The sequence below is a fragment of the Bombina bombina genome, chromosome 6, assembly GCF_027579735.1.
Source record: "Bombina bombina isolate aBomBom1 chromosome 6, aBomBom1.pri, whole genome shotgun sequence".
Classification (NCBI taxonomy): Eukaryota; Metazoa; Chordata; class Amphibia; order Anura; family Bombinatoridae; genus Bombina; species Bombina bombina.
The window spans coordinates 719,587,223-719,610,359 of NC_069504.1; the positions used below are offsets into that span (position 1 = coordinate 719,587,223).

Genomic DNA, 23,137 nt, shown 5'->3' on the forward strand with positions numbered 1-23,137 from the left:
CACGCACACATACACAAATGCACGCACATTCATACATCCACACGCACACATACACAAATGCAGGCACAATCATACATCCACACGCACACATACACAAATGCACGCACATTCATACATCCACACGCACACATACACAAATGCACGCACATTCATACATCCACACGCACACATACACAAATGCACGCACATTCATACATCCACACGCACACATACACAAATGCACGCACATTCATACATCCACACGCACATTCATACATCCACACGCACATTCATACACAAATGCAGGCACATTCATACACAAATGCAGGCACATTCATACATCCACACGCACACATACACAAATGCACGCACATTCATACATCCACACGCACACATACACAAATGCACGCACATTCATACATCCACACATACACAAATGCATGCAGCATATATCCACACGCACACATACACAAATGCACGCACATTCATGCATCCACACGCACACACACACAAATGCACGCAAATTCATACATCCACACGCACACATACACAAATGCACGCACATTCATACATCCACAAATGCATGCACATTCATACATACACACGCACACATACACAAATGCACGCACATTCATACATACACACGCACATTCAAACATACACACGCACATTCATACATACACACGCACATTCATACATACACACGCACATTCAAACATCCACACGCACATTCATACATACACACGCACACATACCCAAATGCACGCACATTCATACATACACACGCACACATACACAAATGCAGGCACATTCATACAACCACACATACACAAATGCACGCACATTCATACATCCACACGCACACATACACAAATGCACGCACATTCATACATCCACACGCACACATACACAAATGCACGCACATTCATACATCCACACGCACACATACACAAATGCAGGCACATTCATACATCCACACGCACACATACACAAATGCAGGCACATTCATACATCCACACGCACATACACACAAATGCAGGCACATTCATACATCCACACGCACACATACACAAATGCACGCACATTCATACATCCACACGCACATTCATACACAAATGCAGGCACATTCAAACATCCACACGCACATTCATATATCCACACGCACATTCATACATCCACACGCACATTCATACACAAATGCAGGCACATTCATACATCCACACATACACAAATGCATGCACATTCATACATCCACACATACACAAATGCATGCACATTCATACATCCACACATACACAAATGCATGCACATTCATACAACCACACATACACAAATGCACGCACATTCATACATCCACACGCACACATACACAAATGCACGCACATTCATACATCCACACGCACACATACACAAATGCACGCACATTCATACATCCACACATACACAAATGCATGCAGCATATATCCACACGCACACATACACAAATGCACGCACATTCATACATCCACACGCACACATACACAAATGCACGCACATTCATACATCCACACGCACACATACACAAATGCACGCACATTCATACATCCACATGCACACACACACAAATGCACGCAAATTCATACATCCACACATACACAAATGCACGCACATTCATACATCCACAAATGCATGCACATTCATACATACACACGCACACATACACAAATGCACGCACATTCATACATACACACGCACACATACCCAAATGCACGCACATTCATACATACACACGCACACATACACAAATGCAGGCACATTCATACAACCACACGCACACATACACAAATGCACGCACATTCATACATCCACACGCACACATACACAAATGCAGGGACATTCATACATCCACACGCACACATACACAAATGCACGCACATTCATACATCCACACGCACATTCATACACAAATGCAGGCACATTCAAACATCCACACGCACATTCATACATCCACACGCACATTCATACACAAATGCAGGCACATTCATACATCCACACATACACAAATGCACGCACATTCATACATCCACAAATGCATGCACATTCATACATACACACGCACACATACACAAATGCACGCACATTCATACATACACACGCACACATACCCAAATGCACGCACATTCATACATACACACGCACACATACACAAATGCAGGCACATTCATACAACCACACGCACACATACACAAATGCACGCACATTCATACATCCACACGCACACATACACAAATGCATGCACATTCATATATCCACACGCACACATACACAAATGCACGCACATTCATACATCCACACGCACACATACACAAATGCACGCACATTCATACATCCACACATACACAAATGCATGCAGCATATATCCACACGCACACATACACAAATGCAGGCACATTCATACATACGCACATTCAAACATCCACACGCACACATACACAAATGCAGGCACATTCATACATCCACACGCACACATACACAAATGCAGGCACATTCATAGATACACACGCACACATACACAAATGCACGCACATTCATACATCCACACGCACACATACACAAATGCACGCACATTCATACATCCACACGCGCACACATACACAAATGCACGCACATTCATACATCCACACACGCACACATACACAAATGCACGCACATTCATACATCCACACGCACACATACACAAATGCACGCACATTCATACATACACACGCACATTCAAACATCCACACGCACATTCATACATCCACACGCACATTCATACATCCACACGCACATTCATACACAAATGCAGGCACATTCATACATCCACACGCACAAATACACAAATGCACGCACATTCATACATCCACACGCACACATACACAAATGCACGCACATTCAAACATCCACACGCACACATACACAAATGCACGCACATTCATACATCCACACGCACACATACACAAATGCACGCACATTCATACATCCAAACATACACAAATGCACGCACATTCATACATCCACACATACACAAATGCACGCACATTCATACATCCACAAATGCACGCACATTCATACATCCACACGCACATTCAAACATCCACACGCACACATACACAAATGCAGGCACATTCATACATCTACACGCACACATACACAAATGCAGGCACATTCATACATACACACGCACACATACACAAATGCACGCACATTCATACATCCACACGCACACATACCCAAATGCACGCACATTCATACATCCACACGCACACATACCCAAATGCACGCACATTCATACATCCACACGCACACATACCCAAATGCACGCACATTCATACATCCACACGCACACATACCCAAATGCACGCACATTCATACATCCACACGCACACATACACAAATGCACGCACATTCATACATCCACACGCACACATACCCAAATGCACGCACATTCATACATACACACGCACACATACACAAATGCACGCACATTCATACATCCACACGCACACATACACAAATGCACGCACATTCATACATCCACACATACACAAATGCATGCACATTCATATATCCACACGCACACATACACAAATGCAGGCACATTCAAACATACACACGCACATTCAAACATCCACACGCACATTCATACATCCACACGCACATTCATACATCCACACGCACATTCATACATCCACAGGCACATTCATACACAAATGCAGGCACATTCATACATCCACACATGCACACATACACAAATGCACGCACATTCATACATCCACACGCACACATACACAAATGCACGCACATTCATACATCCACACATACACAAATGCATGCACATTCATATATCCACACGCACACATACACAAATGCAGGCACATTCATACATACACACGCACATTCAAACATCCACACGCACATTCATACATCCACACGCACACATACACAAATGCAGGCACATTCATACATCCACACGCACACATACACAAATGCAGGCACATTCATACATCCACACGCACATTCATACATCCACAGGCACATTCATACACAAATGCAGGCACATTCATACATACACACGCACACATACCCAAATGCAGGCACATTCATACATCCACACGCACACATACACAAATGCACGCACATTCATACATCCACACGCACACATACCCAAATGCACGCACATTCATACATCCACACGCACACATACCCAAATGCACGCACATTCATACATCCACACGCACACATACCCAAATGCACGCACATTCATACATCCACACGCACACATACCCAAATGCACGCACATTCATACATCCACACGCACACATACCCAAATGCACGCACATTCATACATACACACGCACACATACACAAATGCACGCACATTCATACATCCACACGTACATTCATACATCCACACGCACACATACACAAATGCACGCACATTCATACATCCACACGCACACATACACAAATGCACGCAGATTCACACATCCACACATACACAAATGCACGCACATTCATACATCCACACGCACACATACACAAATGCACGCACATTCATACATCCACACATACAAAAATGCAGGCACATTCAAACATACACACGCACATTCATACATCCACACGCACATTCATACACAAATGCAGGCACATTCATACATCCACACATACACAAATGCACGCACATTCATACATCCACACGCACACATACACAAATGCACGCACATTCATACATCCACACGCACACATACACAAATGCACGCACATTCATACATCCACACGCACACATACACAAATGCACGCACATTCATACATCCACACGCACACATACACAAATGCACGCACATTCATACATCCACACGCACACATACACAAATGCACGCAGATTCAAACATCCACACATACACAAATGCATGCACATTCATATATCCACACGCACACATACACAAATGCACGCACATTCATACATCCACATGCACACACACACAAATGCACGCACATTCATACATTCACATGCACACACACACAAATGCACTCACATTCATACATACACACGCACATTCATACATACACACGCACATATACACAAATGCACGCACATTCATACATCCACATCCACACATACACAAATGCAGGCACATTCATACATCCACACGCACATTCATACATCCACACCCACATTCATACATCCACACGCACACATACACAAATGCACGCAGATTCACACATCCACACATACATTCATACATCCACATGCACACACACACAAATGCACGCACATTCATACATCCACACATACACAAATGCATGCACATTCATATATCCACACGCACACATACACAAATGCAGGCACATTCAAACATACACACGCACATTCATACATCCACACGCACATTCATACACAAATGCAGGCACATTCATACATCCACACGCACACATACACAAATGCACGCACATTCATACATCCACACGCACACATACACAAATGCACGCACATTCATACATCCACACGCACACATACACAAATGCACGCAGATTCAAACATCCACACATACACAAATGCATGCACATTCATATATCCACACGCACACATACACAAATGCACGCACATTCATACATCCACATGCACACACACACAAATGCACGCACATTCATACATACACACGCACATTCATATATACACACGCACACATACACAAATGCACGCACATTCATACATCCACATCCACACATACACAAATGCAGGCACATTCATACATCCACACATACACAAATGCAGGCACATTCATACATCCACACGCACATTCATACATCCACACCCACATTCATACATCCACACCCACATTCATACATCCACACCCACATTCATACATCCACACCCACATTAATACATCCACACATCCACATTAATACATCCACACATCCACACGCACACATACACAAATGCAGGCACATTCATACATACACATTCAAACATCCACAAGCACATTCATACATCCACAAGCACATTCATACATCCACACGCACACATACACAAATGCACGCACATTCATACATCTACACGGACACATACACAAATGCAGGCACATTCATACATCCACACATACACAAATGCAGGCACATTCATACATCCACACATACACAAATGCAGGCACATTCATATATGCACACGCACATTCAAACATCCACACGCACATTCATACATCCACACGCACATTCATACATCCACACGCACACATACACAAATGCACGCACATTCATACATCCACACGCACACATACACAAATGCACGCACATTCATACATCCACACGCACACATACACAAATGCACGCACATTCATACATCCACACGCACACATACACAAATGCACGCACATTCATACATCCACACGCACACATACACAAATGCACGCACATTCATACATCTACACGGACACATACACAAATGCAGGCACATTCATACATCCACACATACACAAATGCAGGCACATTCATACATCCACACATACACAAATGCAGGCACATTCATATATGCACACGCACATTCAAACATCCACACGCACATTCATACATCCACACGCACATTCATACATCCACACGCACACATACACAAATGCACGCACATTCATACATCCACACGCACACATACACAAATGCACGCACATTCATACATCCACACGCACACATACACAAATGCACGCACATTCATACATCCACACGCACACATACACAAATGCACGCACATTCATACATCCACACGCACACATACACAAATGCACGCACATTCATACATCCACACGCACACATACACAAATGCACGCACATTCATACATGCACACGCACACATACACAAATGCACGCACATTCATACATGCACACGCACACATACACAAATGCACGCACATTCATACATGCACACGCACACATACACAAATGCACGCACATTCATACATCCACACGCACACATACACAAATGCACGCACATTCATACATGCACACGCACACATACACAAATGCACGCACATTCATACATGCACACGCACACATACACAAATGCACGCACATTCATACATGCACACGCACACATACACAAATGCACGCACATTCATACATGCACACGCACACATACACAAATGCACGCACATTCATACATGCACACGCACACATACACAAATGCACGCACATTCATACATGCACACGCACACATACACAAATGCACGCACATTAATACATGCACACGCACACATACACAAATGCACGCACATTCATATATCCACACGCACACATACACAAATACAGGCACATTCATACATACACACGCACATTCATACATCCACACGCACACATACACAAATGCACGCACATTCATACATAAATGCACGCACATTCATACATCCACACGCACACATACACAAATGCACGCACATTCATATATCCACACGCACACATACACAAATGCAGGCACATTCATACATCCACAAATGCACGCACATTCATACATCCACACGCACATTCATATATCCACACGCACACATACACAAATGCAGGCACATTCATACATACACACGCACATTCAAACATCCACACGCACATTCATACATCCACACGCACACATACACAAATGCAGCCACATTCATACATCCACACGCACACATACACAAATGCAGGCACATTCATACAGCCACACGCACACATACCCAAATGCACGCACATTCATACATCCACACGCACACATACACAAATGCACGCACATTCAAACATCCACACGCACACATACACAAATGCACGCAGATTCATACATCCACACGCACACATAAACAACTGCACGCAGATTCATACATCCACACGCACATTCATACCCAAATGCATGCACATTCATACATCCACACGCACACATACACAACTGCACGCACATTCATACATCCACACGCACACATACACAACTGCACGCACATTCATACATCCACACGCACACATACACAACTGCACGCAGATTCATACATCCACACGCACACATACACAAATGCACGCACATACATACATCCACACGCACACATACAGAAATGCAGGCACATTCATACATCCACACGCACACATACACAAATGCACGCACATTCATACATCCACACGCACACATACACAAATGCACGCACATTCATACATCCACACGCACACATACCCAAATGCACGCACATTCAAACATCCACACGCACATTCAAACATCTACACATACACAAATGCACGCACATTCATACATCCACATGCACACATACCCAAATGTAGGCACATTCATACATCCACACGAACACATACACAAATGCAGGCACATTCATACATCCACACGCACACATACACAAATGCACGCACATTCATACATCCACACGCACACATACACAAATGCACGCAGATTCAAACATCCACACGCACACATACACAAATGCACGCACATTCATACATCCACACGCACACATACACAAATGCACGCACATTCATACATCCACACGCACACATACACAAATGCACGCACATTCATACATCCACACATACACAAATGCATGCACATTCATATATCCACACGCACACATACACAAATGCAGGCACATTCATACATACACACGCACACATACCCAAATGCACGCACATTCAAACATCCACACGCACACATACACAAATGCACGCAGATTCAAACATCCACACGCACACATACCCAAATGCACGCACATTCATACATCCACACGCACACATACACAAATGCACGCACATTCATACATCCACACGCACACATACCCAAATGCACGCACATTCATACATCCACACGCACACATACCCAAATGCACGCACATTCATACATCCACACGCACACATACCCAAATGCACGCACATTCATACATCCACACGCACACATACCCAAATGCACGCACATTCATATATCCACACGCACACATACACAAATGCAGGCACATTCATACATACACACGCACATTCAAACATCCACACGCACATTCATACATCCACACGCACATTCATACATCCACACGCACATTCATACACAAATGCACGCAGATTCTAACATCCACACGCACACATACACAAATGCAGGCACATTCATACATACACACGCACATTCAAACATCCACACGCACATTCATACATCCACACGCACATTCATACACAAATGCACGCAGATTCTAACATCCACACGCACACATACACAAATGCACGCACATTCATACATCCACACGCACACATACACAAATGCACGCACATTCATATATCCACAAGCACACATACACAAATGCACGCACATTCATATATCCACACGCACACATACACAAATGCACGCACATTCATATATCCACACATTCATACATCCACACGCACACATACACAAATGCACGCACATTCATACATCCACACACACACAAATGCACGCACATTCATACATCCACACGCACACATACACAAATGCACGCACAATCATACATCCACACGCACACACACACAAATGCACGCACATTCATACATCCACACGCACACATACCCAAATGCACGCACATTCATTTATCCACACACACACATACACAAATGCAGGCACATTCATACATACACACGCACATTCAAACATCCACACGCACATTCATACACAAATGCACGCACATTCATATATCCACACATTCATACATCCACACGCACACATACACAAATGCACGCACATTCATACATCCACACACACACAAATGCACGCACATTCATATATCCACACGCACACATACACAAATGCACGCACATTCATACATCCACACGCACACATACACAAATGCACGCACATTCATACATCCACACGCACACATACACAAATGCACGCACATTCATACATCCACACGCACACATACCCAAATGCACGCACATTCATACATCCACACGCACACATACCCAAATGCACGCACATTCATACATCCACACACACACACATACCCAAATGCACGCACATTCATACATCCACACGCACACATACCCAAATGCACGCACATTCATACATCCACACGCACACATACACAAATGCACGCACATTCATACATCCACACGCACACATACACAAATGCACGCACATTCATACATCCACACGCACACATACACAAATGCACGCACATTCATACATCCACACGCACACATACACAAATGCACGCACATTCATACATCCACACGCACACATACACAAATGCACGCACATTCATACATCCACACGCACACATACACAAATGCACGCACATTCATACATCCACACGCACACATACACAAATGCACGCACATTCATACATCCACACGCACACATACACAAATGCACGCACATTCATACATCCACACGCACACATACACAAATGCACGCACATTCATACATCCACACGCACACATACACAAATGCACGCACATTCATACATCCACACGCACACATACACAAATGCACGCACATTCATACATCCACACGCACACATACACAAATGCACGCACATTCATACATCCACACACACACATACACAAATGCACGCACATTCATACATCCACACACACACATACACAAATGCACGCACATTCATACATCCACACACACATACACAAATGCACGCACATTCATACATACACACGCACACATACACAAATGCACGCAAATTCATACATACACACGCACACATACACAAATGCACGCACATTCATACATCCACACACACACATACACAAATGCACGCACATTCATACATACACATACACAAATGCACGCACATTCATATATCCACACGCACACATACACAAATGTAGGCACATTCATACATCCACACGCACACATACACAAATGCACGCACATTCATACATCCACACGCACACATACCCAAATGCACGCACATTCAAACATCCACACGCACACATACCCAAATGCACGCACATTCAAACATCCACACACACACAAATGCACGCACATTCATACATCCACACGCACACATACACAAATGCACGCACATTCATACATCCACACGCACACATACACAAATGCACGCACATTCATACATCCACACGCACACATACACAAATGCACGCACATTCATACATACACATACACAAATGCACGCACATTCATACATCCACACGCACACATACACAAATGCACGCACATTCATACATCCACACGCACACATACCCAAATGCACGCACATTCAAACATCCACACGCACACATACCCAAATGCACGCACATTCAAACATCCACACGCACACATACACAAATGCACGCACATTCATACATACACATACACAAATGCACGCACATTCATACATCCACACACACATACACAAATGCACGCACATTCATACATACACACGCACACATACACAAATGCACGCAAATTCATACATACACACGCACACATACACAAATGCACGCACATTCATACATCCACACACACACATACACAAATGCACGCACATTCATACATCCACACACACACATACACAAATGCACGCACATTCATATATCCACACGCACACATACACAAATGTAGGCACATTCATACATCCACACGCACACATACACAAATGCACGCACATTCATACATCCACACGCACACATACCCAAATGCACGCACATTCAAACATCCACACGCACACATACCCAAATGCACGCACATTCAAACATCCACACACACACACATACACAAATGCAAGCACATTCATACATCCACACGCACACATACACAAATGCACGCACATTCATACATCCACACGCACACATACACAAATGCACGCACATTCATACATCCACACGCACACATACACAAATGCACGCACATTCATACATCCACACGCACACATACACAAATGCACGCACATTCATACATACACATACACAAATGCACGCACATTCATACATCCACACGCACACATACACAAATGCACGCACATTCATACATCCACACGCACACATACCCAAATGCACGCACATTCAAACATCCACACGCACACATACCCAAATGCACGCACATTCAAACATCCACACACACACATACACAAATGCACGCACATTCATACATCCACACGCACACATACACAAATGCACGCACATTCATACATCCACACGCACACATACACAAATGCACGCACATTCATACATACACACGTACACATACACAAATGCACGCACATTCATACATCCACACGCACACATACACAAATGCACGCACATTCATACATACACAAATGCACGCACATTCATACATACACACGCACACATACACAAATGCACGCACATTCATACATCCACACTCACACACACACATACACTCACATGCCCCAATACACACACACACACATATAAATATAGAACAGCTATCCACCTCACACATATACATAGGCAGCCACAACTTTGAGATAGAAGCTTTGAGGGTAAAGCTTTGAGGGTAAAACCATTTTAATACCAGCTGCTGCTGAATTAGGTTAGAATGTTGAAATGGTTAAAATCAATCCCCAGCCCCATTCTCTACAATACTTTTTCTTTGTTTGTTTTTATGATAACCCCTTCACATATTGTTGTAGGTAATGTAGACTGTGTCAGATAGTCTTACCTTATGACCTGAGACCTCACTACAGGAGCAATATTCTTCACTGTAGAATGTGTTTGTTATAACAGGCATGGAAAGAGGCAAAAAGATGACACCAACGTTGAAAGGGAGGGAGGAGATTAAAGAGCAGGGTGAAGGGGAGGAGAATAAAAGAGTCACTTTTACTTCAGCCGGAGCCTTGGTCTATTGTTCATGCAGCCAGCTGGAGCACCGGGGGAACTCAGGAACACTGCAACTAGCTGGAGTATAGCATTAGCCCTGCCAGTTTACAGCTTCTGCATATTAGTCACAATAATATAGTCATAAGCAGCTCTTGCTCCGCCCACCTGCTTCCTCTAACAGCAAATACAAATAGGTAAAAGTATTCTGTGTGTTGTGCTGCTGGGAAGATCACATGACAACAACTGTTCCTCCCTTGCTAGGAGTGCCAAATGTTCACCAGCATTGTTAAAAGGTAAACTTCTAAATATCCCTTCTCTAATACTCTCACACCACTTTCAATCTGCATTCATTGATAAAAATACACACATAAAAATATAGTTGCAATATGGCCAATGCATGCTTGGGTACTTTTATGTGATATAGACAGTTTTTTTTGCCTTTCTAAAATAAGGCATTTTAAAGGTATTTCTGTGATATTTTAATTTTTTAATTTTTTTTTAAAATTATGATGTGATGTTTCTGTCCTGAATAAAGTTAGTCAGCCCAAGAGCAGCAATGCACTTACAAGCTATCTGAACACATCTAATGAGCCAATGACAAAAGGAATATATGTTCAGCCACCAATCGACAGCTAGCTCCCAGTGCATTGCTGACCGTGAGCCTACCTAGGTATGCTTTTAAACAAAGGATATAAAGAGAACAACATCAATTTGAAAATACTATTAAAATTGCAAACTGAATGATAAAAGGTTCATATTATTAGTTATTTGTAGAGCGACAACAGATTCTGCAGTGCTATACATACTTCCGCGTCTCTTTCCCTTTAACTATTTTGTTCTGAATTTCTATTGGTCCTGTTGTATCACACAATCTTATCTTTCCTGTCACTTTTACATCAGACAGTGGCCTCATTACAATCTGTTGATAGTGAGCATCTTGGAATCATTTCCCAGTGTGCGCTCATGGTTGTGTTTGACGCTCTGTAGTGCTGAATTCATTTTTTAAGATGTTTCATTGGATCCGTACTCTCAGCTTTCTTGCTCTTGTAGATATCCTTAAAGGGATATGAAACCCAAACATTTTCCTTTGTGATGAAAAACTGAGCATACATTTTTTTTTTTTTTAAAGTTTCTAATTGACTTCTATCAAATTTGCTTTGTTCCTATAGTTTTCTTTGTTGAAGAGATACTTAGGTAAGTGTCTAAAGCATTACATAGAAGGAAATAGTGCTGTTCTCTTGCAAATGGATAACATTCTTGCAAAACTGCTGCCATATAGTGCTCCAAACGTGTACATTCCTGAGCTTACATCCCTGCCATTTAACAAAAGAAACAAAGAGAACGAAGAAAATGTAATAATAGTGAAAGTCAATCCTAGCATTGTACAAATGCTAGGATTGACCCCCAAGGCAGAACATAGTGCAATCTTTTATCAAGTGATAAGCTTGCCTCTATTTTGTAATCATTGGTGAATATTCGAATACGCCCCAAACGGATGCTTGTCCCTTCATTGGTTATTTGGGAATGCATGGGTATATTATTGTGTGTATTTATGTATGTGCATTTGTGTGTGTATGTTGTGCATTTGTACATATGTATGTAGATGATTGTGTGTGTGTATTTAACCCCTTCCTGAAGTTGACGTTCCATGCCGTCCTCACTGCATTGGGCTTTGGCGCCGTTAGAACAGCATGGAACGTCCTAGCCGTTTGGCTGTACTGAAGCCAACGGCGCTTCCAGAATAAGATTGCGGCCTGGAAGGTGTGCCTAGTTTCATAGGATCGCTGCCCTAACCCAATCCCATCATTGAAATCTTGCAATCGTATGCACGATTGTGTGATTTCAGTTTGTTTCATGTCAGGTCTAATTTATGACAAATTAGACCCGACATGAAATGGTTAATGTGTGTGTATCTATTTGCGTGCATTTATACGTGTGTGTGTGTGTGTGTATGTATATGATTGTGTGTGTATTTATGTATGCGCATTTGTTTGTATGTGTGCGTGCTTATGTCTGCATGTATATGATTGTGTGTGTATGTATGTTTGTGCATTTGTACATATGTGTATTTATGTATGCGTACATTTGTACATATTTGTATGTATATGGTTGTGTGTGTATTTATGTATGTGGGCATTTGCGCGCGCATCATGGCCTCCGTTACATATGCAGCGTCGCCTGCAAAATCCTCCGCCTCCAGATTTTACCCGATTTTGGTATTACATATACGGCGTAGCATACAAGTTACGCGCGTATATTTCACCCTTCGGATGTATTTTTTTTAGCCATAGACTAACATAGAAAAGCCGCGCAATTTGGTATCCAATATACAGCGTAAGGACTTGCGCGCAGAATTAAGAAAATCTACTCCATTCTCATCTCGCCACATATTGCAGCCGCAGCAACCCTTGCACTGACTAAAAAAGCAACGTAACTCTCTGGAAGCCTTAACAAACACATACATTTAAGCAGCATCTCAAGGTTAAAGGGACAGTATACTATGATATTGTTTTTTTTAAGGTTTATTTCTCTATTTGAAATAATTTGAAGCAACAACATAATCAAATGGATTGAGCTTGTTGGTACTTTATCACATTGTGGACATATTCTTGCTTATTTACTTTAAATTTCTTCTCAAAACAATCAACAATACTTGGAGGAGAGAACAATGGGAAAACTTAATTGTATTACCTTCATCTCTTTAGAACCCACTGGAGTGTAATTTATTCTAATGTTAACACAGCTTGGCACTGATGCCAAAATATATAAAGGGACAGTCAAGTCCACAGAAAATCTTCTTCTTTTAAATAGGGCATGTTATTTCAAACTACTTTCAGATTTAATTCTAACACTTGCTTTGTTCTCTTGGTATTCTTAGTTGAAAGCAAAACCTAGGATGGCTCATATGATAATTTCTAAAACCTTCTTGAAGGCTGCCTCTTTGCAATTGTGTCAAACCAATCACAGACACCACAACCTCTCACCTGCAGGCTTAAAACACCTGATAATGCCCACCCTATCAGTAACATCACTACTATATATACCAATGTGTCAATTTATATTGGATGTGAGATACATTGATTTACATCTTAGAAGTGAATATTACTATATGTACCCTTCATAAACTATTGTGGATGTGAGTCATAGTACAAGAATATGTCATAAACAGGATAATATTACCTTTTTTATTGCCATTTCCACACAGGTCTTATTATATGTTTTAACAATATTAGTAGGGCTGCAACTAACGATTATTTTCATAATCGATTAATCGGCCGATTATTTTTTCGATTAATCGACTAATCGGATAAAAAGAGAATCAATAATAGTTTTCTATATTTTAAATAAAATCCACATAATGAGTGTTACAAATATAAACTTCAGACTAAAACTTTACATTAACACAACTTCAATTTTTAAACAGCAGAGCACAGTTTTATAATTAAACAAAACAAAACAACAAACTGTTTGAAAAGAGGCAGAACTAGAAAGAGACTATCACTGTTAATAACATTCTGTTATTCACTCTTTCAGAAACTTTGCATTGAAATGCAAAAATCTCAACATGTCCACATGCTTCTGGCTAAGGCTGGTTCTCTATTTGCAGCTATATTTCCTGCAGCAGAGAAAAGGCTGTTGAAGTGTACAAGTAGGGTTTTTGCCAATTTCACCACAGTGGGATATTTATTCTTTGTTAGCTCGTCACCAATGCTAAGTGTTTTCTACTTTGACAAGGGGCCTCTCAATAAAGTAACCCTTGACTTCATTCTAACATAAAAATATCTTGAATATCTATATGCAATGTAAATAACCAGTTCTAAGGTTAGGGGAAATATCTAGTCCGCTCTAAAAATAACGAATATATACTTATAAAGGTTGAATCTGGTAAATATTATCACAATGTATTAAAAATATAAAAAAAACAATAAAAAACAATCAAAAGCGCTAAGAACTGTATGTCAATAACAGGACAAAGCCTTACACATTTATTTATACAGTACATATAATCAGCAATAGCAAGCAATATGTTAATAATTGTGCAAACAGATAATAGTGCACAACAATTTAAATAACTCCCATCAATCTAGGGGCAAGGTGTAAACAACAAGCTTGGCACTATATCATGAAAAGCATAGTTCCAAATCACCAGATTTAATATAAACAATCCAAATGATGACTATTATATCTGGGTTGCACATAAGCCAGGGGTAGTTGTAAACGTATACTGTCCTGAAAAAGTGAAAAGTAAAATGTCTGTAGACGTCCTTTAGGCTAAGGACATACCCATAAAACACAATACCATGTGCAGGAGTTCATTGGAGTGAAGCAGCTGGTGTTGTGCACAGACCAACTAATTGCAAACCAACTAATCGATTATGAGATTCGTTGACAACTATTTTAATAATCGATTATTATCGATTATGACGATTAGTTGTTGCAGCTCTAAATATTAGTGTACTAAAACACACCTAACATGGATGTGGATGACAATTATATGGTAAATAACAGAGGACAAGATTTATGGCGAACTATAATAATATTTATTTCTTTTTTGGCTTCTTGGATGAGGGAGCTGAGGTGACTGTAGTGGATTTCCTTGTTTTCCTGGTTTGAGAAGATTCTGATGTTTCTGCTGGTGTGCTGGCCACAGATGATAGGCTGGAGGCAGTGTCCTGCTGGTGTGTAAAGTGTCAACCAACACACCCAAGAGTTGATTTTGTTCTCTCCATCTATTGTCCATTTGCATCTGCATATCAGACAGAATTCTCATCATCTGGAAATGGTTATGAACACTTGCACTTAACAATGCTGCCGTGTCCCTCTATAGCTCTATGCTACGTTGTTGTCTCCTCTCTTGGCTCCTGATGAACCACTCTTGGCCTCTTTGGGTGTTCTCCGTGCTTGTTATGAGCCTCCTCTGGAGTGCAATGTATTCCTCACCCAGGGGTGAATACAATGCATCCACAGGCTCTTGAGCAGCAGGGCTTCTAGGTGCTTGTGGGGCAGGGCCAGCTTCAACTGCTGGTTCATGTGGTGGTGGGCCAGCTTCAACTGCTGGTTCATGTGGTGGTGGGCCAGCTTCAACTGCTGGTTCATGTGGTGGTGGGCCAGCTTCAACTGCTGGTTCATGTGGTGGTGGGCCAGCTTCAACTGCTGGTTCATGTGGGGCAGCTGTAGAGTCTGCTGCTCTATTTCCATCTGCCAATGGTGGAGCTTGTCCAATTGCTGAGGATGGTGGAGCTCGTATGGTTGGTTGATAGTCCCAATGATGAGTGTGTGACCACTCAGCCTGTCCAATTGGAACTTCCTGTGACATTGTGTGTGGGTAAAATCCCTGACTGCCATGAGATTGTGTTGTGGGGGGGGGGTAAATACATGGACCCTTTGTGGCTGTCTTGGCTCCCCCTCAAAGCCAAAGGGAGGATATTCCTCTGGCCAGGAATCTTGCCAGGGGTCATATGGCAATGGTGGTGGCATCACTCCCGGGTCCTCAACTGAAACCATCCAACAATGCTCATGACTGGGAGCATACTGTTCTTGCGGTTGCCTGAAGGGTGGTGGTGGCATGGATGTTTGCATCCTTGTGACAGGAGGTTCTGTGAAGGAGTCAAAGGATGAGATGGATTAGTAAAGTCAGATATATGTCCACGTGGGCATACAATATACATTGATACATGCTAGGGCCTATACTGATTCTCAAGTTAAACTCTATAACATGTGTCCTGTGTTAATCTGAGACATGTTAGTATTGCACTATTCCACCTCATATCATGAATTGCATTGTGTTAAGTAGCATTAATGTCAAATATAATTGTAGATGTTTTTGTTAGTAGGCCAAATACCATGCTCCTCATTGTGTACATGAATGTGTGATATTAAAGGATGTTATATCTCAAATACACATAATACTGGTGTGTGGGATGTTACTCGCCAGCATGATGTGCTGTGGTTGCAGCCCCTGAGTCACGAGCCCCTGGAAGTCCACGGATTGCTGTGATACTCAAGGACCTACTTATCATCTCCTGCCAGGTGTTATACTCTATGTCCAGGGATGGACCACTGCCTGTTCCCCTCTGGTGCATAGCTTCCTGCCCCATCTTTTCTTTGACCCGCCTCTTGCAGTCATTCCACCGCTTTTTCAGGCCCTCAACAGTCCTCCTCTGCGGGGCCACACTGTTGACGGCATCCTCTACCGCCAACCATGCTGTTTTTCTCCCTTTGGCACTGCATTTGCCCTTCTCCTGCCCGAAGAGGGCACTGTAATTGTCCATGATGGCCTGCACTAGGGCAACATTTTCATCAAATAAGAAGTTGGGACATCTCAGTCTCTCATCCTCCATGGACACCTGGCTTGCTCCCTGTGATGTCCCTAGTGTGGGTATCCTCTCCCTCGTCCCCATGTGCACCCTCTGTCCCTCTCCTAGATGTGTCTGGTCTCTGGGGCTCTCGGGCATCTCCCCTCCAATCATCCCTTCTAGCTCTCCCTCTCCCCACTCCACTTACTCCCTGACGGGGACCCCACTGCTCCTCCTGTCCTCTCCAATACTCCTCTCCCTGCCACTCCTCTCCCCTCCGCCCTACCTCTCCCTGCCATCCTCACACTAAATCACACTACACACTCACACTCACTCCCAGTTCAATCACAACCAAACACTCAGCCTATCACACTGTGAAATTCAAATAAGATGTGTGAGGTGTTAGAAAAAAAAGTCTGGTGTATTTGTATATGTATGTATGCAAAATGTGTGCAATATGTAAAAATATGTGTAAGTGTACAAGCTTAATCAAACAACAATGCGACCTAACTAACTCCTCTGTTTGCGCCTCTCTCTCTACTCTGACTAATCCTCCACTCCAGTGTAGTGTGCTGTAGCTCAAAGAACAATCCAAACACACTGAAGAAAATGGCGGCTGCACATGGGTTTATATATGAATTTTGAATAGCGTAATTACGTGTCGCATTTATATTTGAAATCGCGGTTCATTTTTACGAGTGTTAGCCTAATTTGCATAAAACTACTCTTTATTGACACTTTGCGTGGACAAAATACTGGCGTAAGTTACTTGCGACGACTAAAATGTGTATTTGCGCACATTTCAAAAGATCGCTAGTTTGTCCTACTTACACCAGTTTAGCATCTAACGGCGCAGTATATGTAATACCCCGATGTGCGAGGTGAAATTACGGGCGTCACGGGTTCCCACGCTTGCGCCAAAACCTGCGCCGTATATTTGATTGTGCCCCGTGTGTGTGTGTGCATTTGCAGATTAATGTGTTTTACTTTGCTCAGAGTCTTTCAAGTCTTTCATCACTTAGAAAAAAGCAGTTAATTTGTGTCATTTGGCTCAGATAATTGCGTGTAGTTTATTTTATATATAAAAAAAAAAATCTCAATCTCCTTTTCCATGCATTATTTGAAGTGTTTTCTGCTGCATCACTGAAATACAACATACCTGAAACTATTGCAGTTACCACCTGTATACAAGGCATTTGATTTTACACAGTATGCTGTCATTTTCTTAATATGTTATTATTATTATTATTATTATTATTATTATTATTATTATTATTATTATTATTAATAATATCAAAACTGACTAGAATAAAAGACTGCCTCAGTACAGCGATGTATTTATTTTAAATAATCAATAGCACCAAGAAGATTTATTACACTAGGTGGGCTTGAACCACCAACCAATCTTCTAGTTAATTGCTAAATTTAACGATTTAGGGCCAGATTACGAGTGGAACGTTAACAGTTATGCGCAAGCAAAGATGGGTTTATCGCGGGTGTTTGCGCGTATCGGGTTTACCGCTCGTATTACAATTTGAAAGTAAAGGCGATCGCTTGAGTGAAATCACGATTTATGCTAGAATGGTTACTGCCTCCTCAGAGCTCTGGTTAACTATTTTGCGAAAAAAAATACATTACAAAGTACAGTTACACTCATAATAACACCATCTAATAAAAATGATTACAAAGAAATATTGCACAAAAAACTTTAAGGGCTCAAAGATATAAGTAGGCCGATTTATCAAGTGCCTGTCCAACATGATCCGCTCAGTGCATCATGTCCGACAGACATCGCTGAATGCCGACAGCATACACTGTCGGAATTTGACATTGCACAAGTGACAAGCAGTTCTGGTGAACTGCTTGTGCAATCCCGCCCCCTGCAGATTCACAGTCAATCGGCCGCTAGCAGGAGCTGTCAATCAACCCGATTTTGTATACTGATTCTTAACTGCTGTTTCCGGCGAACCTGAAGGCTTGCGCGGGAACAGCTGCATGGGGGCCGATTGACAGCTTGTTAAAACGGCCCCATAGTCTCAGGTGTTAGAAAAAAAAGGCAGACAAAGGGCTTTAACAGAGATACATAAATATACATGTCTAAAGATGTATATACTGTATGTATATATTTATGTGTGTACATATGTATTTATATGTGTATATATGTATTTACAGACATATAAACACATAAATATATATGTATACATATATAAGTGCGTTGGAGCCCTTTGCAGTTAAAGGGACACTCATTCAAAATTAAACTGTCATTATTCAGATAGAGCATGCTATTTTAAACAACTTTCCAATTTACTTCCATTATCTAAATGTGCACAGTCTTTTTATATTTAAATTTTTTGAGTCACCAGCTCCTACTGAGCATGTGCAAGAATAAGTGTGTATGCATTTCTGAATGGCTGATGGCTGTCACATGGTACAGGGGGAGTGGAAATAGACATAACTTTTAAATTTGTCAGAAAAAAATCTACTACTCATTTGAAGTTCAGACTAAGTGCTATTGCATTGTCTTGTTATCTTTCATCTGTTGATTATGCAAATCTACTGTGTTGACTGGTCCTTTAAGTAGAATAAAACATGTAAAAACATACTTATGCAATAATCATATTTAATAAAGGTTTTAACTATTTACTGTAATTATTTCTCATTCCAATGTTTTACACTTATATGTTTTATATATATATATATATATATATATATATATATATATATATATATATATATTGTACCAAAATATCTTCAGAAATGGTTTAGATATAAATTGTGATTGACAACTGGTTTTACAGTTTTAATCCAATTATAATTTTATATATCTATCTTTTTTTTTTTTTCTTTCAAATGAAAGAGTACTTAATGATTTTGTTTTGTTCACCAACATAATTGCAAGGTTATTTTATATGAAATACTAAAAACCATTGATTATTTGAATAACATATTGATGTAAGATATATAAAAATAATGAAAGAATGTTTGTTGTTTTTGCGTTATTTTTTTTTTTTTAAGCGATTGTATAAATAGAAAATTAATCGTCCCTGGGTGGGCTTGAACCACCAACCTTTCGGTTAACAGCCGAACGCGCTAACCGATTGCGCCACAGAGACAACTGTTTAGGTTTTTATTCAGTAAAAATCACAGCAACCAATTTAGAATGTATGAGCTGGAAAAATATTTTACAAATGTGAATATATTTCATAATGTTCAGGAGCAGAACGACCATTGGTGCAGCAGGTGCAGTAGCACCAGGGCCCAAATGCTGGGGGGGGGGGAGCATAGCAGACACTCTATACATAGGATTGTGTAGGGGTGGGCAGAATGTGTACAATATTAATGCAGGGTTGTCTTTTATTAGTGCAGGGCTATAATAATGAATTCTCAAAACAGTTCTCTATACAGCACAGCAGGCAGACCCAGCATGAACTGTCTCCGCAATGTGTGTCTCCGCCCTGCCCTACAGCTGCTGACAATTAACTGGCAACATATCAGGGCAGAGGTGAGAGGTCATGTCAGATCTCCTTCTTTCTTACAACAACCAAGCTGTTTTTTTTCTTCACTCCTCTTTTCCTCTCCTGCACATTGTTGCCAGAGCCACATTAGACAGCACAACACTTGACTCTGTGATACACACTGATAAGATAAAATAAGGGTGGGGTTTGGCTTTTAGTCTTCACAGGTTAGTGTTTGCCTTTAAGTGCTTTGAGGCAGGAGCTCCGAATATTCCAATGTTTATAAGTGTGCTATTAGTATCCTAACTTTACCTGTACTGTGCAAAAGTCTTAGGCCACCATTAGATTTGTTGTTTTAGCAGTGGTATAATTACCATATATAATTATTTATCAGTTTCTTTATTTGAATACAAATAGAAAATTCTGGATATTTGTATGCAGTATTAAAAAAACAAAATGCTTCTATAGGCTAAAGTGGCAGGTATTTAGTGTGACCTCCCCTTACACTTGAGAAATAGCAGGAACCTGGCTCTTGTAAACCTAAATGGAATGGAACCCTAATTAATGTCATTGCTAACACCTGTATTTGTCCTACTATTTCATGTCAAAATTACTGATGTG

The 23,137-nt window shown here is 41.4% G+C and overlaps 1 non-coding gene across 1 annotated transcript; it reads right to left on the bottom strand.

The window, feature by feature from the left end:
* Positions 1 to 22,100: 22,100 nt before the first annotated feature.
* TRNAN-GUU (transfer RNA asparagine (anticodon GUU)) lies at positions 22,101 to 22,174 on the bottom strand. Its single transcript has one exon. It is a non-coding gene; the product is annotated as a tRNA-Asn (tRNA).
* Positions 22,175 to 23,137: the final 963 nt, after the last annotated feature.